Source organism: Sus scrofa, chromosome 4, assembly GCF_054392235.1.
Source record: "Sus scrofa isolate SSC_HxYL_T2T_F1_AM1 chromosome 4, Sscrofa_HxYL_maternal_Yorkshire_Landrace_v2.0, whole genome shotgun sequence".
Classification (NCBI taxonomy): domain Eukaryota; kingdom Metazoa; phylum Chordata; class Mammalia; order Artiodactyla; family Suidae; genus Sus; species Sus scrofa.
Window position 1 is genome coordinate 41390407 of NC_139386.1, and position 8578 is coordinate 41398984.

At 42.9% G+C, this 8578-nt stretch overlaps 1 long non-coding RNA gene and 1 other non-coding gene across 12 annotated transcripts in view; one reads left to right on the plus strand and one right to left on the minus strand.

Annotated features, from left to right (window-relative positions):
• Nucleotides 1–8527, minus strand: part of LOC102164357 (uncharacterized) — a 652820-nt gene extending 644293 nt beyond the window's left edge. For all 11 annotated transcript variants that reach the window (XR_014843622.1, XR_014843631.1, XR_014843632.1 and 8 more), the window contains exon 1: nucleotides 8011–8527. This is a non-coding gene — a long non-coding RNA (uncharacterized LOC102164357). The remainder of the gene's footprint in view (nucleotides 1–8010) is intronic.
• On the plus strand, nucleotides 8076–8157 carry TRNAS-AGA (transfer RNA serine (anticodon AGA)). The gene has a single exon. It is a non-coding gene; the product is annotated as a tRNA-Ser (tRNA).
• Nucleotides 8528–8578: the final 51 nt, after the last annotated feature.

Here is an 8578-nt window from a genome sequence, read left to right on the forward strand (position 1 = left end):
CATTGGTGCAACCACTGTGGAAAACAGTATGGAGATGCCTCAGAAAACTAAACATAGAACTCCCATTTGATCCAGCAATCCCACTCCTGGGCATCTATCCAGAGAAAACCATGACTCACAAAGACACATGGACTCCGATGTTCACTGCAGCACTATTTTCGATAGCCAAGACATGGAAACAACCTAAATGTCCATCGACAGAGGAGTGGATCAAGAAGATATGGTACATATACACAATGGAATATTACTCAGCCATTAAAAGGAACGAAATACTGGCATTTTTAGCAACATGGATGGACCTAGAAACTATCATGCTAAGTGAAGTCAGCCATACAATGAGACACCAACATCAAATGCTTTCACTGACATGTGGAATCTGAAAAAAGGACAGAATGAACTTCTTTGCAGAAAAGATGCTGACTCACAGACTTTGAAAAACTTATGGTCTCCAAAGGAGACAGCTTGGGGGGTGGGGGGATGTGCTTGGGCTATGGGATGGAACTCCTATGAAATTGGATTGTTATGATCATTATACAACTACAGATGTGATAAATTCATTTGAGTAATAAAAAACACAAATAAACCATTTATACATTAAAAAAACACAAATAAACCATTTACATGTGAAAAAAAAAAGATAAACAATTGCCTTCAAGTACTCCCATTCTCAGGTAGTAAATTGAGAAAGTGGGACCATATAGAGTATGATAGATATATAGATATAGATATATGGTATAAACCCAAGCCCATGTGACTTCTAAAGCCAAAAGTTCACCATCATCAGTGCACTGCCTTTCATTAAATTTAGAAGAAATTTTCCTTTAGATAAAAAAGTTATCTTTTTAAAATTTTATTTAGTTTATTATACCATGGAAAGCTAAAGATACCAAGTATTTCCTAGCCATGAATTACAGCTAAGGAGACATGAAAGTTCTATGTCTCATCCAAGATCCTAATATAATAACAGAGCCTAGAACTAAAACCAAGGCTAGCAAGGCCAAGTGACAAATAGCTGTTGGCTCTAAGAATTTTTTTTTTCCTTGTCTTTTTCTAGGGCCACACTCAAGGCATATGGAGGTTCCCCAGGCTAGGGGTCTAATTGGAGCTGTAGCTGCCAGAGTCACAGCAACGTAGTATCCAAGCCACATCTTCGACCTACACCACAGGTCACAGCAACACCGGATCCGTAATCCACTGAGCGAGGCCAGGGATCAAACCTGCAACCTCATGGTTCCTAGACAGATTCGTTAACCACTGAGCCGCGATGGGAACTCCGGTTTTAAGAATCTTCGTTGAACTGTACTCTGAGCATCAATACTGGTCTGGATTTCAGTCAAAGGCCAGTGTGTAAATTCATTACATGACTTCCTCCTTGGAATGTGGACTCTTTTCCAGCTGATTGAACTTGTTGGTGTTTTCCTTCACACTCAGGTCTCATCTCTGTGTACACAAGACGGTCTCTGGAAAGCATTAACAGTGTACAGACAGAATCCACGCACAGTGGGAAATCGCAATAACTGTTGAATAACACAAACTGGCAAGCGTAGTTACGTACATTCAACAATCCTCAACTAGAAAGATCCCCCACAGATAAGAAGTAAAGATTTAAGATTTAAGTTGTTTGAGTAAGTTTGTCTGCAAAGGCCTTATAAGTAATTAGAAAATGAAGTTAGAGTTCCTTTGTTGTTTTGTTTTTTAATGAGGAGCAGGAGGGAAGATAACCTTAAGATAAATAATGAAAATTTATATATATATACACAAATATAAAACATACATAGTATATGTTTATATGTAGTATAAATATATGTAATTTATGTTTATATATAATATTTATACATATATATATATAAAACAAAATACAGTATGTCACAAAAAATGAGCATAGACCCAATTTGAGAACCCAGGGTGTTTGATCCTTGGGCAAGTAATTTTACCTCTCTGTCCCTATTTCTTTACAAAGAGCTCAGAATATGGCAGGTGTGCAATAAATTATACTACAGACACGCAAATACTCTACCCGACACAGGCCTTGCTATGAGGCATGCTGAGACCTCAAGGCCAGGCTGATGAGAGAACGGACCTGACCTCGGGCTTATTTGTGGGAAAGGAGTCCACCAGGCAAAATCAAAGTATATAAAGGCAAGCTTGGATCTGATCCAACCTGACACTTACACCCAAGGAGCTAGAACTGGAGGCCTGGAAAGGCAGTAAGAATGTGTGAGCTGTGGAGATGCTCATAGTCAAGTGGGTGACAGAATTCCAGAGAGACTTATTCATGTTCAAGCATAACCTTAGCCAGAAACAAGAAAGACAAGCGGCCCTGGAAGAGGGGCCAACATGGGCCAGGAGATATCAGGACCCTCGTGGTAATCTAAGTAATGATTTCCCCACCACCACCAAAAAAGATATCCATATCAAATCCCTGGAATCTATGAATGCTACCTTATTTGGAAATGGGATCTTTACAGATGTGATTGACTTAAGAACCCTGAAAGGAGGAGCTTATCCTGGATAATGTGGATGAGTCCTAAAGGCATTTAGATGAATCATCATAAAATAGACACACAAAAGAGAAGACACACAGAGAAGGCAGTGTGAAGATGGAGGCAGAGATTGGAGTGAGGAGGCTACAGGTCAAGGAAGCAAACAATGAGGTTCTCTAGCCCCCAAAAATACTGTAATAAGATTTCAGAGTTCCTAATGTGGCTCAATAGGTTAAGAACCCAACGTAGTGTCTATGAGGATGTGGGTTCTATCCCTGGCTTTGCTCAGTGGGTTAAGAATCCAGCATTGCCGGAGTTCCCGCCGTGGCTCAGTGATTAACGAATCTGACTAGGAACTATGAGGTTGCAGGTTCGATCCCTGGCCTTGTTCAGCAGGTTAAGGATCCAGTATTGCCATGAGCTGTGGTGTAGGTTGCAGAGGCGGCTTGGATCCCATGTTGCTGTGGCTGTGGCACAGGCCAGCAGCTACAGCTCTGATCCGACCCCTAGCCTGGGAACCTCCATATGCCGAGGGAGCGGCCCAAGAAATGACAAAAAGACAAAAAGACAAAAAAAAAAAAAAAAAAAAAAGAATCCAGCATTGCCATGACCTGCAGAGTAGGTCACAGCTGTGGCTTGGATCCAGTGCAGCTGTGGTGTAAGCCTGCAGCAGCAGCTCTAATTCTACCCCCAGCGTGGGAATTTCATATGCCACAGTTGTAGCCATAAAAAAAAAAAAAAAAAATTCCATTTAGATGCTCTCAAAAGCCATACTTCTCCCCTGCCCTCCCTAGCACTACAGGAGAAACAGAGACGCATCAGTTCCAGCCCCTGTCCTTCAGGAGCTTGTGTCCTCGTAGGTAATATGAGGTCTTGACAAAATCACTAAAACTATAGAGCAGTGGGTACCTTAGAATGACAGAGACAACCAGAGGTAAAAGAACTTGAGGGCATAAGATGGCTTTTATTAGTATGTCAATCCAAGCATGAAAGGATTCCAAGATGTGGTAATTTGATATTATATTTACATCATTAATCTTATAGTTGCTAGAAATAGCCTTATCCAGAATAACCAGCATAATAATGAAATAAGACTATATAATAAAATCTCTTAATAATCAAAGAATTTCTAAATTGTTTCACTTCTTTGGCCTTGACTGCTTCATTTGTAAAATGAAACAGTTTCATACATAATCACTAAAGTCCTTTCCAGCCCCCTCATATTCTTTGGGCAGCTCATTATAAGGGAGACAACTCTGCCGACTTTGTCCTCAGGGACTTCCGTGAGCTTTTCATGTAGGTGGAGAGCTTTAGGATTTTCAGAAACCTACAGGCATCTTTTTTTAAAGCTATAAAGATAGGGTGATATGTGAAAGTGTGACTGAGGAGACAAAGTTAACCCGTTGGCTTAAAACTCTGGGTTCCTTCCTAAGGGGCCCTCTGGCTAGTTGGGGACACGGAAAACTGCAAAGCACTAAACCTAAGGCTCATCTGATGGTCTCCATCAATTTGGTTCTCACTTTGCTTTCATTATAATACCTGGCTGCAATTCCTCCTCCCCCACAGAGTTCCCCAATGATCCTATCTTCTTTTTCTTCAACCAGGTGTAACTTTCTCAAGGCTGAAAAGCATAAAGCAAAAAAAAAAAAAAAAAAAAAAAAAAATACACCACAAGGAGGAAGGAAGAGGGTGCTGAACTCATAGAACTGTAGAAGTGAAAACAATACTTTAATGTCAAAGCCTCAAACAAAGGCTGGACCACTGACTCCTTAGAGAGTTGACGGGTTTGAGCCACATACGTTAGCACTTGTCTGCTCAGGCTGATCTGTTTAGTGGCTGCTATGTGGATGGTGATAAAAGATCCATTTAGGTGGGATCAAAAATTGTATTTGCCTCTTCGAGCATATCTGTGAGTCCTGGCCTTTTGAACAAATGACTATAGTTCACTAGGCCTCGGGGTTGTCAGAGGCTACTTCCCAAATACCAACTTTGAGCCTCACCCTACCATATGGACACATGGGGGTCCATGAAAAATAGTGTCTGAGGGGCCCGAAAGCATGAGCAGGGCTGGCAAAAAGTGGCAGGTTTTGTCTGGACTGCTGAAGAGAAATGGACTGAAAGTAGAACGAGTAAAGAGGTGCACGCCTTCGGAAGGTGTCTGTGGCTCAAAAGACACCCTAACAGATTCTTGCAAGACCCCCAGCAGCGGCCCTGTGAACCTCGGCACTGGTATCATTAAACGGCTATCCTCATTTCTGGCACCTAACGTTGGACACATTGACAGCAACAGCGTTGATGGAAGAGGAAAGAATCTGTTTTGCAGTGAGAAAATAAAGAAAAAAAGAAAAAAAAAAAACAGTTCTCAGATTTCTCAGGCCATTTGAAATCATGCCAGAGAAATACTTGATTTCAGCATTCCTCAGCTCTCTGTGATGATGCCGTGAGTGGTGTCCCCCACGTGTGATGATGTATGTCAGGGCCAGAGTTTTCTCAAGATGTTCCAAGCCTGCAGGCTCCTGATCCTTTTTCAAATTACAAAGATGATAGTATCCCAGGGAGAGTTGTGATTAGTCTAAACTCTCCACAGCTGTGAGAGACGAATGCACAAATTCCAATAAAGATGCTGCGTGTTCTGGACTGAATTTACCTACACAGCACTGAGGCCTAACTCGGGGACCACTTAAAAGAACTGGAGCTGCCCCAACACTAGTCCATCTCTTCCTATAGCATGAGGGGCCGGGAGGCTGGCAACTGCTCTGGGAGGATGCCTCTCCTCACACCAGTGGGTATCTATTTGGAAGGTCTGGGGTGTGTGGGGAGAAAAGCAGGGCCAGGAAAATTAAACCTAAGTACACGGGAATCCAAAGAAGCCTTCCAATTCATCATGTGAAGAGCCAAGAGGATTATAAAACACCTTGTAACTGAAAAGGTTGGCCTGGAGCTGTGTGTGACAACAGAACCAGCTGTACCACCACCTCGAGCTCATTTAGAACAGCGCTAGCAAGAGGGCAGGTTCAGTGCATTCTTCAGTTATCTGGGAAAGCCTACGGGGCTTTGTTTTCTTACTCTGGACACCTTTTCCCTCCCATACTTCCTAGGAAGACGAAGTCAACACACAGCATGCCACTTGCACCACGTTTACTAATTCTATCGTCCGAAGACCCTCAGCTCCACGATTTTAGGAAACATCAGACGCTCAGCATGTGCTCCAAGACTGCGAAAGACTTCGGGGACACGAATTCACATCACTGTCTATACATATGAACAGGTATAGAGATAATAAATAAGATCCTTCGCTTGGGAAAAGAAAAAGAAAAGACCAAAGGAATACATAATATAGTTTGTTTGGGTTTGCTTTTTAGGGCTGTACCCAAGGCATATGGAGGTTCCCAGGCTAGGGGCTGAATCAGAGCTACAGCTGCCAGCCTATGCCACAGTCACAGCCATGCCAGATCGGAGCCACATCTGCAACCTCCACCACAGCTCATGGCAACGTCGCATCCCGCCCCCCCCCCCCCCCGCCCCTGAATGAAGCCAGGGATCAAACCCACATTCTCATGGATACTAGTCAGATTCGTTTCTGCTGCGCCACTCCCTATAATGTGTGGGGTTTTTTTTTTTTTAATTATCGTGTAATATGATGAATGAATGAACGCGGAATCTTCCAAAGCCATGTGTACACTCAACATGTACATCCACCTGCCCTGGTTAGAGTCCACTGAAGTGCACCTGGACCTGGTGTCACTCCTGATATGCGAAGATTTTTAATAGTGCACTATCATTTTCCAGTTTATCACACAGCCATACCCATATACGATATGTGGCATCTCTCATAGTAGGCACTGAACTGGACTTGACTTTCTCTATGGCAAACCAGAAGGACAACACAACTGCAGTTGGAAGACCCAATGGGGAGTTGAATGAACTGTAAGTGAAATTCTCAAAACACCAACCTCTGGATGGTATACAAATGATAGCTGATTAAAATGTGGATGGGAATGGAGCAAACAGAAAACAACCTCCAATTTTCTTCTAATATTTATGTAAACAAAACAAAACACACAGCTAGAAACATTTTCTCTTTTATCTTTTCATGGACCTTCGCGCAAATCTTCTACATGCTAATAGAGCCTTTCAACGACTAGCGTGGTATACCTCAGATTTCATATTTTCTAGAGAAAAATCAAATTATTAATTTAAGCCTGTTAAACTGTATGGCAATCATGTGTTACTCCCTCTGGAACCATATTCCAAGGGCAATTTCAAAACCAAGTGACTTGTTCCTGTCTTTCTGCTGGAGGCCAGTTCTAAGTAGAAACACCAAGCAAGACAAGTTGGCAAAAATCAAAGTAAAACTTAAACTACTGAGTGGGAAATCATACAATATGCGATTCTGTGAGCTAAAACAAGTTGCGGGGAGAAAAACCAGGGCAGCCCTGCAAGTAAGGGGTATGTTGCCTTGCTGGAAACATTCAAGGTTGGTATGATGGTAACATTAGTGGTGTGCTGGGTAAGTGTTTGAAAACCAGCTCTAGGAAAAAAAAAAAAAAAAAAAAAACCATGTTTGTAGCTTCTGCAATCTCCCTGGTGTAAATACATCCAGAAAGGCTGATTTTAAGCTGACATCACTGAATGCCAAGTTAAGAAGAAATTCACAATAGTAAGCCATTATACAGTATTTCAGATACAACAGATATAAATAATCTCAACAGCAGAAATTATAGTAAAATGTAGGAAAATAACTAGACTGTGGTGAATTTTGAGTATTGCTTTTTTTAATATGGTTAATTTAATTGTGGGGTTTATATAGTTTGATTTATTTTTTAATTTAATTTTAGTAATGGTTGCATTTAACAACTGGCTCCCAAAACACCCAAAACTTCAGAGGTGGGCTCTAGTGAGCAGGCACATTCACTCCATCACACCACTTCAGGGACATTAAAGTTATTCTGAACAAACAGCAAACCAAATAAATGAGGCTATTAATTCATTCGGATCAAACTATAGCCAGTTTCCAAGGTTGCCAACCGCTGTATTATCCCACATTAGAAACACTCAAAGTTCAAGTTTCAGTGCGCATAATATTGTAGGAGTAGGATTAACTGACAATATCTTGCATTTGTATCATGAATTACACTTTTCAAAGTACTGCTTTTAAGGCAGGGACAGTCTGGGAGCTCTTTGGCTAAGAGAGAGCGGGAGGGGTGGAGCCAGCAGCCAGGAGCCAGGCAAGGAAACCTGAAGGCTGGGCGTTGGGGGGCACTGAGGTTCCCGGTTCCCTCCTGGAAACGGTTCCATCACTCTGCCGGCAGGTGTACCAGGCTTTTCGCCCTCTGTCCTGTTTTCTGACTCTAACTTTAGCGATTTTACTAGAATTTAGTTTTTTTTCTGATGGGGAATCAAAGGGTTGGAAGGGACACGCTCAAAGAGCCTTTCAAAAAACCACAATTATTAGTCCCAAAACATTCAAACATGCTGTTATCTGACAGAACAGCATTGTTATGTCTTACTCGCGAACCAAACATACCTGTTACTGTAGCAGACACTTGCGTGTAGATTCTACATAGATCACTGCTGAAATTAACACCAGCAGTAGTCGTGGCCGAGTGGTTAAGGCGATGGACTAGAAATCCATTGGGGTCTCCCCGCGCAGGTTCGAATCCTGCCGACTACGGGCAGGTACATTTTCGCTATGAAGATGGCCTTCCTTTTGCAGGCTTCTCCACAGACTATTTGAACTATTTATGAACGTTTAGGATAGGAGGGGGACCCCCCAATGGGGCCAGAAGAAGAGCAGATGAAAGAGTCAGGGAGTCGTGTGACTGTTGTTACAACCTGAGTCCAGGAGAGGGAGATGGAACAAAACACTCCAGACATTCTGGAACAAAGACAAGCGAGGCATCGCCAGGTTACGCAGAAAGGAACAGCTCCGACCACCAGCCCCACCAGAAAGCCTGCGCCACGGGGCCTCCGGAACCCAACTAGACATTCCACGACACCGCTTTTGCGCTGCGGCCTCGCCGGGACCCGGGCGGCCCTGGGACAGCGCACGCATGCGCGAGGACGGCGAGCGCGCGCAGCGTGTCCTCGCGTTG